General features: G+C 40.3%; 1 protein-coding gene across 4 annotated transcripts in view; it reads right to left on the minus strand.

The window, feature by feature from the left end:
- The window catches only part of CHRM2 (cholinergic receptor muscarinic 2), a 155,985-nt gene extending 139,847 nt beyond the window's left edge, over nucleotides 1–16,138 (minus strand). For 2 of the 4 annotated variants that reach the window (XM_017957192.3, XM_003896648.5), the window contains exons 1-2: nucleotides 15,640–16,138; nucleotides 15,214–15,371 (exon numbers count right to left, since the gene is read on the minus strand). The gene's annotated coding sequence lies outside the window, so the exon portion shown is untranslated. Of the gene's footprint in view, nucleotides 1–15,213; nucleotides 15,372–15,458; nucleotides 15,576–15,639 lie in introns of those variants that run through there. The other 2 variants (XM_017957193.3, XM_017957191.3) reach the window with 1 other exon arrangement.
- Nucleotides 16,139–17,586: the final 1,448 nt, after the last annotated feature.

A 17,586-nucleotide genomic window follows, 5' to 3' on the forward strand; every position in this document is an offset into this window, starting at 1 on the left:
TGATTTTCTGTGAGTCGTTAAAATGTTTTCATTTTAAGTTTTGATCTTCACTGGATGTGGAATTCTCTTAGGAAGTAAAGAAGAGCCATTTTATCGTCTGGCAAAACATCTTTTTGATTTTGCCACTGAGTAGCCCCTAAAGAGAATACAGTATTTACAAACAAGGCTTCTGGCATGTTCTCCTATACTTCCCTGTCATCTCACAGTTCCAAACACCTCTTAAAATAGCTTTGCAAGTGCCTTCCCAACATTCCCCAGGAGGACACCACGTTCCCAGTGTAAGTGACAGTGGTCTGGGAGCACATTCTATCACCTAATTGTGAATTTCTCTGGACTATGAAATGCTCAGTGTCTCAGAAAACACCAGTTCCTCAACCCACCACCAATTGCTTCTCCTTCCACTTTCCCCTGATAAAAAACAAAGCAAAAAAGACAACCAAAAAAAAAGGCATTTCATTTTGAAAACATTTATGGCAAAGCTGATTACATTTATGGTTATCAAGACTTTAGGATGAAGTAATCTGCTATTTGGAAGAAAAACACTTTGACAGAATTAGGAGAGATGACATCAAAATACGGCTTTCTAATTTGTCTTTTTTTCTTACTCTAAAGACACTGCACAAACAATTTTTGCAAATTTGGCATTCAACATGACAACAGAGTTTTCTAATGACCTTAGGAACTGGGAAAGCAAAAGATAGAAGCAGATTTTGATGTCGTTTTATAAAAGAGTTCATCCATCATTCTTTCTTCAGCTTTTGAAGTTGTCATACATCTCCAGGGAACAAACTCGTCGTGTAATTAGTTTTCAATTATTCTCCATCATGTAAAGTTGCAAGATTATGCTTTTTAAAATACATTACTCCAAGTAGTTACTGCAATGATTAATGAAAACCCTAATCATTTACAGGCAATTCAGCAGGAAAAATGACTAGATTATATTTCCAAAACATCTGGAAAGCAAGAAAGTAGACACTTTCAAGATTAAAGTAGCTTATTGAACCCGGATTGATTCTCAGCAGGGACCCAAAGAATAACACAGTGGCCAACACATGTTCTGATAGGTTGGCGTCATTTCATACCCATCATTAAAGTTTTGACAATCACTTATGTTTGAATCCAGCCTTTTCAACAAAATCTTACCACTAAATTGTAAGATTCCTTTGAAAAACATCAGGGAAACAGGAGAGGAAAGGTGAAAAACAGAATCAAAAGTCCCACACAAACCAGAAAGAATAACAAAGAATATTGATAGCCTCATATCTTTCTTAGAAGGAATAAAAGTCTAAGATTGAAAATAATCATGTGGAGCCTTCCATAGGAGTAATCATTGTAGGGTGATGAAATTGACAATGGGTTGTCAAGACATTCAGACTAAAAATCTTGTTTCTGTCACTTCTGATCACTGTCACCCACATAATAAGCTACGACTATGTTTACCCTTAGTAAGTCTCCTTACTCTAAAATAAAGGCATCAGACTAGATGATGTTGGACACCCCACTAAATCTTTAAATCCATGAAGGTGAGGATATTAAAGGTAAACTAACAATGACACAGTTGTCTCCAAACTGAGTATACTTATCCACTACTTTGTACTGCCCGAAACTGTAGTACCCTTTGGGAGACACCAGAGGCTCAAGACAGGGAAAGGTGCCAAAACCTTCTCTTTCTAAGCTCACTAGAAGGTGAAGAAGATGAGTGGAAGATCCCTGCTGCTAAGGAGCTTAGGTCTACTGTAACTGTTAAGGCAGAAGTGGTGCTGTTAGGAGGGAACTCTAAGCCCTCCTAACAGATGAAAGAGTAAGAGAATAGATGAAAGTGGGCACCTACGTGTAGTACTTCTTCCCCTTTTGAGTAAGGCTAAGACTATATTGCCTGGCAAATTATCCAGACTGTTACTTAGTTTCATGAGGTATATTATTCTTCATCTTTTTTCATTTATCTTTTACATAGGGTCAAGTAAAAATAGAAAACTACTAAATCCATCCCTAATATGAGAAAAAACAGTCTGTTTAAATCATATGCGATGTTTAGCTGGCTACAATTTCTTTTAACATGTATGATATGCGTAAACAAGTCTTGTCTCTTTAAAAGTGCATGTGTTTGAGATTAATTAGATTCAGCTTAAACAAAATAATATTACCATATACCTATAAGCATGGCCTAGAGTAAATTTTGCTCAGGCTTAGATAAAATACTGGTTTCGAAAGTGGAAACATTTATCAGAAAGGAAGTTTTATTTTCAAAGAAAAATTTTACCTAGAAAGAGTTTCTTTGAGCTATTTCAGAAAAGAATAACTTGGTATTTTGAAACCAACAGAAGAAGCAGATTGGGATAGTAGGAAACTTGGAACTCTTAGCAGACTACTAGCATAAAATATCATTAAATAAATATTTATTGAGCTCTGCTATGTGCCAAGAATAGAGGCAGGCATCAAATTCAATGCTGAGAAGAAGGAAGGCGAGGAGGAGGGGAAAAGAAGAGAAATAAGAGGAAGAGGAGGAGGAGGGTGAAGAGGGGGAGGAGCAGAAGGGAGAGAAGAAAGGGGAGGAGGAAGAAAGGAGGAAATACAAGTCCCGTCCTTATGGAGCAGGTTTCTTTTAATGAAACCGGAGAACATCAAAAGAATCTTGTATAAAGGAGTTGAATATAAGGTATGAGTGTAAGATAAAGAGTAGGTATGTGAAGAGGTTAGATTGTCAAGTTAAATAAGTGGGTTCCATTAGCTTCCATGTGTAAAGCCAGTGTCTAAATAGCTGGAGGGACTAGACCAATATTCAAACAGTATCGATTTTCCTAAAGGCAGAGGATAGAGAAAACACCTCAGAGAAATACTAAGAACCTCTTAGGACTTCCCTTACTTCTCAAATAGGAACAAGTATACTCTGTCTGCTATTGATAAAACAAAAAAGATTTATGGTGTTTCATTTAAAGGTTATTTAGAGGTCAGTATGGTCTTGCATAAAATGGTCTTTCAACTAGGTTTTCAGTTTTTCAACTTAGCTTCAACATAGCCATGGCTGCTGAAGGTTAGAAGATGATGTGAGAAAGAGAAGTGGAAAGTAAACAGCCCTGTAATACTTTTTCCTCTCCTCTTCTTGAATTTACACGCTCAGAGAAATAGAATAGTTGTCCAAACTTGGAAAACAAACCACTTAAATCTTTCAGGAGAGAGAAGTTAAAGGTTTTTTTGTCTGAATTTTAAAAATCCTGTAAAATATATATTCACGGGAAAATAAAGACAGTTAAATTAAAACTGCAAGATGCTAAGAAAGTGCATCTTTTAAGATGCTAAGTACTCTTTTCTAAGTACTGAAATAGGGATATGGTGGGTTAAAGGAAAATGAAAAAGAGAATTAAAATATTCAGAGCATGAGTTCTGTGATCACTTTTAGAAAGTTCTAGAGAGCTTAAGAATATGGAAATGTAAGATTAGAGAAAATACAAAACAAGAATAAAATAATATAATGGCAAAAATAAAAAAACTCTCTAATCATCTTCAAGAAGCATGGCAAAACATTTACTGATTTAATGAAAATCACAAAGAAAAATGAATGCTATGGACTATCATTCAGTGCTAAAAAGAAAGGAACTATCAAGCCATGAAAAGACATGGAGGAACCTTAAATGACTTGAATTTACATACCAAGTGAAAGAAAGTTATTACTAAGTGAAAGAATTCATTCTAAAAAAACTGTATGATTCCAATTACATGACAGTCTGTAAAGGCAAACTATAGTGACAATAAAAGAATCAGTGGTTGTGAGGAGTTAAGGCAAAGAGAGAAATAGATGGAAGGGGCACAGAGGATTTTTAGGGCAGTGGAAATACTTTGTATGATGCTACATGCATGTAGTGGTGTCTACATACTGTTATACACTTGTCCAAAATCAGGGAATGCCTAACAACAAGCAGGAACCCTAATGTAAACTGTGGGCTCTGGTGATACTGATATGTCAATGTAGTTCATCAATAGAAACAAATGTGTCACTCTGGTGGGGGACGTCGATAGTGGAAAGGAGCAGGTGTGTATGGGGCCAGAAGGTATATGAAAACTATTCTTCTCAATTTTGCTGTGAAATTAAAACTGGTCTGATAAATAAAGTCTATTTAAAAAAACTACTGCAGCAAGAAAAAAAAGGAGTCTTTCAATAATTATATATAGTAACAGAAAAAATGCTAATTGAATTTTAGATAACTGACATCTTGGTATCAAATTTCATTTTCCCATGTATTAGAAAAATAAAGTAAGAACACTCAGGAGTTTGGGAGAAATAATAATTTTAAAATGTAGTCAAATGTTTACTGCAAGTGAAATGAGTAAGTCACAGTAATTTAATTAAAATATGCAAACCAAACAGGAATGATCTTTAGCAAATCTGACCAATATTTGGTGCAGTGATTTCAATGATCTGGATTCCCAAGTCTTAGGGAATAAACTGAATGAATTTAGAGTCATATAGGAACAGGGGCAATAGCTATTAAAGGAGAAGAGAGCAAGGCTGCCAGTAATTGTCAATACTCTAGATTCCATGTCTACTAAAATAGCGGAATTAAACCGTACCAGAAAATGTAACAAACCTTATGCACTAAGAAAAATTACAGAGCGGCAAGAGCAATTGTAGCTGAGGAATGGAAGTGCAAAAAAAAAAAAAAAAAAAAAAAAAAATCCAAGAGGAATGGACCACAGGAACTTGCATTGTGATGAAGAAGCTGGAATAAGCTGGTGAAGAGCAAAGGGGAGTCATTTGACAACCTAGGTTTTTTCCCATGAAAATGACTCCTGCGATTCAAATTGAATATTTCAATGATAAGAAAATCTCATTTTATTTGGTTCGAATATGAAAACTTACTAGAAAATAAAGATGGCTGCCTTTTTTTCCTAATGCTAGAAGATAAAAATTATTTGAGTTTTCAGTAAATTCTTACAGAGATAGAAGCCAAGGTATGTCCTTATAAATGAGAGAAATTTAAAGAGGAATGCTAAGGATGTGAATTTCCTGGAGAATGTGTTATGTAACTAACAAACTGCGTGGGAGAGGAGTAATTATCACTTTAATTAATTAGGGCCCTGTTACAGCTCCCTTGTGAAAGATAATCCTTTATTAAAAGTGTCAGTATGTGAAAATATTGACTGATATTGAAATGTAAGAGTGTAAAATTTCAATTAATTGTGGAAAAGAAATTAGCTGGTGTTATCGTTTACCAGTAGACAGTCATGATTGCCAGAAGGTATGGGGGCATACAAATAAGTGATTAGTTAACAATGGACATGTAAACAGGAACAGAATTATTCCAAGCAGGTTTATCCCTTAGGACATCTAACCTCTTTGGCCTTTGGTTTGTGCATCTGTAATGCAGAAGTTAAGGTTAAGTAATGGCAATTGTTTTGCAGAGGAAGGAAAGAGATATTACAGTATGAAATAGAAGGAGATCAAATAATGACATTTTACCAATACTTAATGTTTTCCTAATCAACAGAAATGTTGCAACATATATATGTTATATAAGCATCAATAAATATTGTATGCCTTGGAAATTTCATACCTGAAAGCCTTGCTGAGACTTTTTCCACCTCTGTGCCTAGAAAGAGCTTCATAGTTATGAAGGCTCAAGCACTTTTAAATTCAAAGCCTATAAATTATACTAAGCCAGGAGGTTAGTTGCCAGGAGACAGATTCTAAAACTTCACCTAAGACTGATTCCTTTACCATGAAGTCTGTTTTCATGACTTCATTTTCTGAACACTGACTAGAAGTGAGATTTGCTTCTATTTCATTTTCTTCTCTCTCTCTTTTTCCTTATCAGAATTAGATGCCAAATAATATATTGAGATACCCTCTGAAAGAATTTCTTGTGGTATAGTAAACCAAAACAAAAAAACATTAAAAGCTGATCTTTGACCTTAGATTTGGGAATAATGCCGAAAGCCACATACTCACTCTTAGACCTAGAATAAGTTGTTTAGTGTCAATAAGCCTCGGTTTCAAGATTTAGAAAGAAAAAGGAATAAATTTATCACATAGATTGGGCATGAGGTATAGAAACAATACATGTAAAGAAATGGCATAGGTTCTAAAATTTGGTAAACACTCAAAAAACAGCAGCTGTCATCTCATGGTTTTTGTTGCCATTATTATTGTCACAGAAGAGTATCTCACCCCAAATTCTGAAATTTCCCCTAATATGGATATAACTAGTCATGGAAAATATCCAGGCAGGCTTATTTTAAAGTAAAGCAAAACTGAGATTGCTTGTTTACTGTTGAATGATACCCAGTTGCCAGAGAGAATAGAAATTAAACCTGTATCATCTACCCCTCCTCCTGCCTTCACTACCTCCATCCTCCGCATAGCACAAAGAAACATAAAGTCTTTATTATTTAGGCTTACATGTGAAGACATAACTGCCCCCTCCACTGATAAAATCTGATAGAAAAGTAATTTTGAGGATAAAGCAAGAAAACGGTAGGCATGTCTGGGAAACATGCTTTGGCCCTGGGGCTGCTCTTTATCTTCTCCCTAAAATGAAACCAAATGCCCTGATGCTCTCCAAAGAACACAATTAAGTAGAATTTTCTTATCACTTTCTATTTTCATGCTGGTTACGGTAGAAGCTCTTCCCTTTGTAACAGTGCCAAGCAAGGCAGAGTATTAGAAAGTCTTCATCTTGTTCAACAATGTAAAACAGGGTGCGAAATGTATTTTTTTCTTTACCAATCAAATTATTCCGTGCTTATCTTTTATAGAAAGGAAGAAACCTTAGGCTTCAGGTAATTATTTAGCTCACAATCACATTCCTCCTAAAGAGATCCTTGATAGTTAATTAAATAAGAAATAACGGGCTTGTTTTCCAACGTGATTCTGTCTTGTTCATTGGCTTGGCATGAATGAGGAAGTGAGGAATGGCTTATTTGCTTTATTCAAACAGAAGAATCATCAGCATGACTAAGAGTGAACAATAACATCAAGAAAGGTCATTATAACTTTCTTATTCCTAGAGGAGGTATTGTATCCGCCTGTTACTTGGGATCATCATAGTGCAACAACATTTTGCAACAATGACAGTGAAATGTATCAGCATTAACATTTAAGACAATTCTCTGGCTTTCCCTGACTCCTCCACTACAGTTGAGAAAGAAGAGGAAGAAGTCCAGGTGCTTGATCCAGCTACATTAGTAATAAGAATCTACATAGAACACCAGATAGAAGAATGCAGAGAGGAGCTCTGGAATCATGAAGATATATATGATCTGTGAAGATATTAAACTAATGAAAGGAATTTAAGAAGAAAAAAATAAAACAAGAAATAGAAAAGAAATCAAGTACTTATTTCTTAAATAGCTGAGACTGATTTAACTCCAAGGATATATTGTATGCAGATGGGACTGTGTCCCATGTAAACACACAGGTATCTAGGTTTCCTCTACATTGAAAGATATGCTTCTTAATCTATAGCTGTCCTGAATTGTTATTCATTGTTCACACTAGAATTTGCTTAACAAATCAAAAAGTCTCTGGCTACAACAAAGCTCTCCATCCCAGCCCTAATGGAAAACACATATGGTACTATTGGCAGTGACATTTGAGTTATACATCCTATCTTCTTTCCTCTTTGATGCCTTTTACATTCCAATTCATCAATCTGTTATTTAAAATGTAGTCCTGTGATTTCCCACCTCAGTATCATGGAAGGGGCTTGTTGAAAATCTAGATTCCTGGGCCTAACTCCTAGCCTGACTCAACATCTTTACAAGAGGAATAAAGTATCTCAGATAATCCAACCTGTGAATTAATCTCTTTTAAATGACTTCTTAGAAGATAATATTTACATAATTCATAATCTTATTTAAAGCACTATATACCTGGTGACTATGAATATTGACTTTTGAAAAAGTGGGCCCAGTTCTGCCACGAGGTCAATATTCAAGGGTATGTAGGATTCTCAGTCTCAGAAAAGAGAGGTCCTGCTTTTCTGAGCTCAATAAATACAGATAGCTTCAAAAGACTGCCTTGCTACCATAGTTTTTGTTGTGTATTTGCACTGATCTTAAAAATGTAGATCCTCAGTTTTATTGTTGCTGTTACTCATTGTCCGTGTGCTGGAAATTTGAACTTAAACTAGCACTTAGCCTATGAAGTTGCCTACAACTTCTTTGATACAATAAAATGGAGGGGTACTATTCATATCTATGGGGTGGCACGCTATGCAATAAAATAGTAAAATTATTTTGAAAATAGAAAGTGATTTTAAAAATTCCACTTAATTGTGTTATTTGGAAACATCAGGGCATTTGGTTTCTTTTTAAAGAGAAGATAAAGATACAAATTTAAGTGAATATTGCCATCATTTATAAAATATGGCCTCTATTCTCACCTCAAATGTATCCCTAACAAGTTCTAGCTGTTACTCTACTACCAGCACCAGATAAAACCATCCAAGTTGCCTAGCATTTTTATAAGTTAACTCCTTTTGTAAATAATTTGTTTTTTAAAATACAAATACCCATGACTTCACCTTCCGAAACACATTGCTATGAATAATAAGGGCCAAAAATGTCATTATTATTATAATGATTAGGCATATAAAAATAACAGGCATATACTGAGCACCTAGTGGGTGCCAGGTGAGGCACCTGGCTGTGAAAGATTAAATGAGATAGAGGATGTAAAATCTTCATTAAATTCATCATATTATATCATACCTTTTCATGAGTATTATTATTAGTTTGAGGAAGGGCTAGATTATAAGTGTGAAGCTTATCATTACCTGTTGGTAATAATAATAAATTCCATGAAGAGGAGGCAGAGGAGGAGGAGAATAAAGGGGAAATAAATATATTGGCCAGTAGTTATTTAGCATGTACACCGTACCAGTCATTACACTACACTATGTATATGTACACTCAGCTATGCATATGGATTCTCTCCTTGTGCAGTGGGAGGATGAAGAAATGCCTGGGAGAAAGATGGTTGGCAAAACAGCTCTGATCAGCTATGGAAGCTCTTATGTGGATTTGATTTCAGGGTTTATCCTAGACAGTTGAGAAACACTGAAGAATTTTTAACAGGAGAATGACATGTTCAGATTTGCATTTTAGAAAGGTCACTTTGGCAGTGTGAGGAGTAGCTTGTACTAGAGAAAGACTGGAGAGTGGGAGGCCGGTTCGAAGCATGTGGCTCTGGTGATAGTTCATGTGAGAGGTGCGAAAGGTCTGAAGAGATGCCTGGATGGAAAGAGGGGGATGGATTCTAGGGAAGCCTCTCAGGGAACAGATTTAACCTGGGGACTGATGAGAGGGCAGCAGTGGAATTTGGAGTGAGAAAGAAAGAAGATATGTTTATATCATATCAACCTCACTTCTAGTTTGCCATGTATTTAGGGATTAATAAAAATGTGCAGCTTGAGATGATTATTCACACAATCATGTAAGTAAGAGTAAAACTTCTGCGTTTCTCATCTAACAAATATCTCCACTCTGTTTTTCTTTCTCATGTGTATGTGTGTGTGTGTATATATACCTATATATATTATGCATGTGTGTGTATATATGTATATGTATATATGCATATGTATACATATATATATATATCTCCAGCAAGAAAAATGTTTCCATTCTAAAGATAGAAAACTTCCATTTAGAAGTCTTAAAGACTTAAATGTACAAAATATTCTGACTATCCTCCCAGGGATATCTCAGTGGCATCTCTTTGTCTTCCATAAGAACATTTTCATAACAATGTTAAACATGTAAGGATATAAATATCCTTCCCACCCCTTTGCCATAACTGTATACATAGTAAACAACATTTGACATGCCCAGACAACAAATGTATTCTACTAATCTCTTTGCTTAAAAACATATTAATTCAAAGTCCTTCTTGCTTAGGTCCAGTTGAATTTTTGATTGAAATTGAAATTCTCCCTAAGCTTTAAAAAGGATGTCCTTGTCCTATCCAATCCAATGTGCTTCCAGTTATTGAACACCAGAGGGCATCATTCAGTGAAAGCTTGGATTTGGGAGGGAAGAGGGGAGAGGGAAGGGGGCAGAGAGAGAGGCAGGGGGCATGGGGGAAGACAGGGAGAGAAAAAAAAGAGAGAGAGGGAGACAGGAGGAATTCCATTACTAATGAAAGAAACTGAGAAAACCGAGTTTTTAGTGTGTACCCTTATCTACCATGAAACATTACCATGGTAACAGCACCAGTTAAGATGATTGTATATTTAGGTCATAGTATAAAAGAAGGAGCTAGAACATGTGAAGAAAAAAAAGAGAAATAAATAAAGTAAGACAAAGATATATAAAGAGTGGAAAGAAGCAAACCAACTGGAACCTACCTCATTCTTTGCTAATAGCAGTTTACAAAGTAATATTATACTTTTCAAAGCACATGTGGATAGTAAATACTAATTAAAATTAAATGGAGCCATTGAAATTCAGAATCCTAAGTGCCAAAAATCTTACAGAAAAAGAGAACTCATTTAGCATGAAAAAATGAAGAGACAACTAGACTGGGACTGGGATGTGTGTGTTCTTATGCAGTTCTTGGTTAGCTGTGTCACCTTGAAAAAGTCTCTTGATCTGCTTCCTATCATGAGCTCAGCTGAATGGTATCAAACTTATCTTTTATCACTTTGCATCAGACAAAAGAACTTCTGTTTAGTAATGTCTTAGTATTGTTGAGAGGTGAAAATGGCATCTGCCAAAATTTTGGTGCCCTTGTTTACCTCTGACAGAGGCAATCACTGACTAAACAAAACAAGCACGTGCCAACTAAGAACCTACTCAGCTCTGCATCTTCTTTGCTTGAGGTTTAGGGGATCTAACAAAAACATGCAAAGTTGAATTAACAGATGGGGAGAACATCATTGAACTTCTGAATGCCACACTTTTGTTTTCCCCAAACACAGGGAAAACAAGTGCCACAGCTATTTATAGAGAGCCAATCGACACACTATAAGAACTAAGACTGTGGAGTCCAACAAGCTTGTGTTTGAATCCAGGGGCTGCAACTTACTAGCTGTATCGTCTTGGGTCATTATCAGACCGCTCTGAATGCTGGTTTCTTCCTGTGGAAAATAACATCTATTACATAGGATTGTTGCAGTGATAAAATGAGAAAATTGATTGCTGTATTAACTCATTCAACAAAGATCTAATATGTTTCTTAGGTATGCCTGGCTGTATTTTAAGTCAGAGTCTAAAGCAACTGACAAAACAGAAAATATCATATGGGAAAATGCTTAGAATAATGCCAAGGACTTAGAACATATTCAGCAAAAATACCTGTCTAAGGAAAGACTTGCATCTCTTTCCCCACACACCACCTCCACCACATAGGCCAGCTGAGCTGTGGGACATGCAATCAGTACACTTATGCCATTTATCTTAAATGAGAGAAGTCCTGACGCCTGCTCAATGAACCAAAGGTGGGCATAGTGGGTGCAGGAAACAAAAGCGGGTTGTTAGTAGTCACAAGGTAGACATTGGTGGTATTCGATACATAAGAGTCTATTGAGAACTATGCCACAGGGAGTCCATGTCATAAAATCTCAAGCAAGTCAAATATAAGTTTAAATAAGGAAAACAGTTCTTCAAGAGAACTGTGTGGCAAAATGTTTCTGTCAGCCTCTATCCTATTGAGTAAAGTGGGAAAAGTTTAAGGCAGGATTGAGAATGGTGTCTGGGTGGTCATGTGAGGATAATAGAAGGGGTTCGCTCACATATGCATAGTCTAAACAAAGACTGACATCAGTGATGGAGTTTGAATCCAGCACAATTATTGATATACCCACAGATTCTTGCCCTCATTTGTCTCTGTTCCATTCCCTCTTCATTTCCTTTTTATTCTAATTTCTCCTCTTCTCCCTCTTTTGTCCTTGCTTTAAATTTACTCATTGTTGCGGGTCAGAGAGACATATGACTCCTAATTAGCCAACCTAGCTTCCATTGAAGACAGGTCATTCATGCTTTTTGTGCCTTCCCCACCTGCCAGCAGACTGGGACTGTTGTTTTCTTTGGACTTCTGAAACCACCCATTCCTATTGGCCCTGGGAATGGCTGCTCTGGAATTGGAATTGCAATTGGAAAATTGTCCAGTAAAGACACATCCGGATGCTTGACTACATGGACTTTCTGGGCAATGAAGGGGATAGGGCCAATTTAGAGCAATATAGTTTTTTTGTTTGTTTTTTGACATGAAGACAACAGTCTCAGCCTCCCAAAGTTGAGGGACTGTGGGAACTCACTCCAAAGGGACTTTTACTGGTATTTGACCTGCTAGTTCTTTCCACATCTGTCTCTGAAGTTAGTTGAGAGCTGAAAACATGCCCTTTGGGTTCCCTTTTACTGGAACTATGACAGTATTCAAATATGCCTATTTGCTCACTCCAGTTTGCCTCCAGGCACCCTCAAGCACCCTTCTGCAAACAAACATCCTCTTTATTTTATAGGAAAACGAAGCATCTTTCAGGCAGTCTAGCTCTGGGAATTTGGAGTCCCAAAACTTTCCCCCATTCCCATCCCACCTCATTCACAGAACTTTATTTTAAAATGGTAAACAAATTTGACTGGAGTTCTCACCTCTTTTTAGGGTCAGCCTAAATTTTTTAAGTTTTAATTGGCATTATTGTCTAGCCCAGGAAAACAAATAGAGTCAATAGGAAGTTGCTTATCTATTGTATTGCTGCAACCTAGAACACATTATTGATAATAGTAATAACAATAACAATTCACCTGGCATTAATTTATTACTTCTGAGTCCTCAGCTGCCAAGCCTGCAAAGCTGGGACATTGTTGGCACAAAATTCTTCCATTCGTTTGACAAGTCTCAAAAGTCCACTTTCTGAACTGCAGCCGACTACAGTTCCCAGCTTAAAATTGTCTCTTGGCCAAGTCAACTGTTTTTACTTCTGTGATCATCAGTGCCTTTATTATTACCTCCCCAATAATGGCACAGGTATGCCTGTTTGTGGCTTGTGTTTAAAGATATCATCATCTCTATCTTTTTCTTATCAATGAAAATGCATATATTTCCTATCATATGGTTCCACATTTTTATCGATTGCTCACAAATTGCAATGCGCGGCCTTTGCCGCACAATCCCGAGTTCATTACTCTGGAGTTTATTAAAAGCTTCATTTTGAGAGCCCCCTCAATCGGAAACGACAGGATTGTCAGAAGCGAAGAGAAGCGCTGGCGCATCCCAGCACCAGGCATCGAACTTCCCTGGGCAGGATGGAGAAAAGCTGCCGCCCGCGGGTGGGCTGCTGGCGGGGACGCCCAGCGGCGGGGCGGGGCGAGACAGGGGCGGTCTGCAGCGCTGCAGCCGCAGGAGCCCTCAGGGCTCCGCAAGCCCGGCCGGTTTTCCCCAGAGTCTCTCACCCCTCGTGCCTAACCCAGTTCCAGTTTTCAGAAGGCCTTTAGGGTTGTCCCGAGGTTTCTCTCTGGAGTCTAGGTTGACTCCCCTCTCCACCCTCTGAGCCCTCCTTGGGCCATGGCCATGACCCTGGCGGTGGCTGCAGGCGCCCCGAGCTGTGGAGCAGGGGCTGCGCGCCAGAGCTCTGGAGGGCGTGTGGCAGAGCGTGGGGACTGGTCGTTGTGTGCTTGTGTCTCTGGCTGCGTGTACTAGGGGAAGGGCAAATCACACGGCTGCCACATACCCACTGCCACCCAGCGCTAAGAAAAGAGCAGGAAAAACAAAACAAACAAAAAAGAAAAGAAGAAAGGGAAATAGAAAGTCAATGTGGGGGATTCCGGAGCTTGAGGAGTGGGAGGCGCCGCATTCTTCTTGGCTCGCGGCGCTGGGGCTGGAAGACTTGGAGCCCTGGGTGGCCGCCGTCACAGACGTGCTGTGGCGGTGAACTGACCTAAGGATGCGGGAGGGCGGTCTGGGTGAAATGTCTACCGACAGTTCTGCTGGCTTTACGCGTTTACCTCCAATTCTCTGTTCTCCTCCAGCCTCTCTGCCCCTGGCGACCCTCCCTGCTGGTATTTCCGTATATGCAAGAGCCTTGACAACATCGCCAGGGACTGGCGGGTCGGTGGACTCTGCCTGGGACAATTTTGTGTCTCGGGGCAACCTCGAGGTCGGCGATGAGCAGGAAGATAGAGAAAGGGATGCGGGTGCTGGAGGCCGACGGAGGCAAAGGGTGTGCCGCCGTGTGTGTTCTTAATTATGGGGAATTTTCACCTCTCCCGGAGGAGTCTCTACTTACCCCGTGAGGGGCCCCAGGGGCGCCCGGCAGCGCGCATAGGTGGAATTTCTGCGCGTCTACCGGTACCAGGCATGGACCTCACCTGTCCGGGTCCGAGAGCTACAAGTTAGGGGCGATTGCCTGGGACCTCAGGTGCGGACTGCAAGGGACATTCTTGGGGGGAGGGGGGAGGCGTACAGCGGTCCCCAATCTACGACCCCGGGGACTACCGGGGCGGTTCAGGACCCGTTGTGAGTTAGGTGGCAAAGCCCAGGCACAGTCTGGTACCTCATGAGCTTCGGGCTGAGACCTTGTCCCCTAGCCACGGCGGACAGTCTAGCTCCTGCGAGGGGCTAAAATAGAATAGGATTGCAGAATGCTTTCCTCTCCTTTGTCTTGGGACCCTTTCCCCCATTCTTAATGCTTCTCCTCCTTGGCCATGACCCGGAGACCGCAATGGGAAACCTCTCCAGCGCCCGAGGGCTGCTTCGAAAGCGGAGCCGGGGGACAGCCTGGAGCCCGGGCGAGCCGGGCCTCCATCCCACACGCACAGAAGACGCGGTCAGACCCCAGCAGGAAGGAACCCGAGGGGCGGGAGGGACGAAGCTCTCCTTGTCTTGTCCATGGCCGCATCTGGAGTGGGTGGCGGGAGGGGGGCGGCAACAGTAGAGGGAATGGGGGGCTGTTGGGAACGATGCCGGGACAGCGCGGCTCCGAGGCTGCTTTCGCCACATTCGGCTGGACTCAGTGACCCTCGGAATCGTAGGGGTACCCCGCCCCGCGCTGTGCCTCATTTGCCCCTTCCTTCCATACCCGCCATCACTGCCCCCAACCCTCCAAGCCCCAGGATCCAAAGTTTCCGTTTGAGAATCTGCACGTGGGGAGGACCTCCCTCCAATTCCCCCAAGCCCCGACCCCTGAGCGTCCGGTTTGGGGGGATATGAAGGGAGAGACCCCCTGGTGCCAGGGTCCTCGGAGTGGGTAAGCGGAGAGCTGCACAGCGCGGGGCCCTTACCTGTCGCTGGTTTCGCTCCAGTTGCCTCCCCGGCTGCGAGGTGGTGGAGGCTTGAAGGAGCGAGGAGCCCTTTGTGGGTTCAGGGCCGATCCGCCCGGGCTGGAGCTGCGCACCGCTTAGAGTCCGAGGCCAGCCGCCGGTTCTCTTTCTCCCTTGATCTTGCAAAAGAAAAGGAAAAGATTAGTTGATGCCGAGACACTGGAGGGGTGGGGCGGGAGAGGCGGGAGAGGCGGGAGAGAACCGACCCAAAGGCTCTGGCGAGAGCTGCGGGGCTGGCGCGCTTGCAGGCAGAGTCACGCACCCCACACTCGTCTCAGCCGCTTGGCTAGTCTGTGACCTGTTCGTGGTTTAGACTGGAGTTAAATTGACGCTGCCCCCGCCCTCCACGCCAAACCACTAAAGGAGAAGCAAACAAGACTTTCAAACCTGGCTTTCACGAAGAGCCTGGAGACCAAAATAGAACGGAGACCTGGATGCCTCGGCGAGCTGGGTTGGATTCATTTCTTCACCAAAGTGCTTGGGGAAGTAGGAATTAGTTTTGGGGAGGCAACACCTATTCCAGTATCTCGGCGATTTCCTGGTGAAATCTGCGATTGCCAGGCTCTGGCCAACCGGCAGCCTGGAGCGTGTGAGTGTGTGTGTGTGTGTGTGTGTGTGTGTGTGTGTGTGTGTGTGCGCCCGCGCGCGCTCCCTAGGTCTTTGCGCCCGAGCTCCTTTAGTACAGCAGGAGACCGTGTCTGTATTCGTGCGTATGTGTTCGATTAGCTGCAATGGACGGACAGTTTCTGGAGAGAACATTTACAATTTTCTTTCAGTATGACAGGATTAGTTGCTGTTGAAGGCTCTCCCCCAATGAAATCTTCTGTGCTCTCTGATTTGGCGGTTCTTCTGAGCAAATATGACAGCCTTTTCTCCAGGCTCTTTTTCGCTCCTCTCCATTTCCATCCCCAGAGCCCAGCTCTCCATCTGCAATTTCTACATCAGAACCACCCCCAACCCCGAGTCCCTTCCCTGCAAGTGTGTGAGTGCTACAAAGGTGACATGGCATATTGGGAAGAACGCAGTATTGCCTTTTGATTGTCGGAGATACTTAAGCTCAGTTTATTCAGGTGGGAAAATGTTAGACTAAATCCCCTATGCTTTGTAAATATATAATTGTACTGAACTATTCACATATTGTTTATTTCTTTGGAGCGTTGACAAATGTATTCGAAGGAGAAGTAATTTTTTTTCTCTTATTTTAAACATGAGACAGTGACCATGTTTTCTTCACCTAATGGGCAGTAGACTACAGAATACACACACACACACACAAATATATATATATACAGAATATATATATATATGTACACACACATACACACAGAATATATATATATATATATATATATGTTTGATGCTTCAGGGAATTTGTGATCTCCATGAAAAAAAATTAGGATGCAAACTTTCTGTGTTCAGACCTGCCTCTGATGTTTATTCCTTTATTTTAATGAGAAATTTCTTCCAATAATTGTATCCATTAGTTTTTAGATACTAACCTCATTTGACAAAAGTACAATGATAGGATTCTAAAGTGTAGCTGAGGCCAAAACTTGCTTTTGTAAAGGCATATGTGTATGTGACTATAACATCGATATATTATATATTACATAGGCTTTATTTTCTCTCATCCAACTTCAATCAAATAAAGAGCAAGAAGTGGAAACTTTAAATTAAATAGCCCAGAATTGGACATATCACTTTTTGGGTCACAGGGATAGCCAAAGAGCAAGTTAAAGATACATTGATATGATATAATATAGTCAATTAAGTTGTTAAGTTCTTGATGTCCAGGGCTTTGCTAGGTATTAAAGGGCATCCAGAATAGCAAAATCCACCGCTCCTGTGTTTTTATAGGCTTCTATTCCTATTGACAAGAAAAGACACTTCATATGAAACATCTATGTAACAGTTGACAATCTAATGATTAATTTTATAGCAATGTAAATTTATTGATAAATGGAAATGCTGTAGCTGAAAGCTTCTGCCCTTTTTGTTAACTCATGGCTATCACCAAGCAGGACCTGACACAAAGTTGATTTTGCTTGATTGAAGTCATCCTAAAATATAGCTTTATAATACTGTGTCTCTGCCTTCAACCTCCATACTCACATCCCACCATCACTGGGTGATTATGAGATACCTGTGAGAAAATCAAAACAGCCCTGCTAAGTCTTGTTCTCAGCCTCTCCCAGCATTTGTTCCACTACATTAAATATCTGATTTTGTCATTTCTCCTCTCTTAGACACTCTTTTCAGAATGAATTCACATTTTCCTTTTTTACTCCATTATTTCTGTCTACTGAGCCTCCATAAACCCATGAAGCTGCTTGA

Source organism: Papio anubis, chromosome 4 (genome assembly GCF_008728515.1).
Source record: "Papio anubis isolate 15944 chromosome 4, Panubis1.0, whole genome shotgun sequence".
NCBI lineage: Eukaryota > Metazoa > Chordata > Mammalia > Primates > Cercopithecidae > Papio > Papio anubis.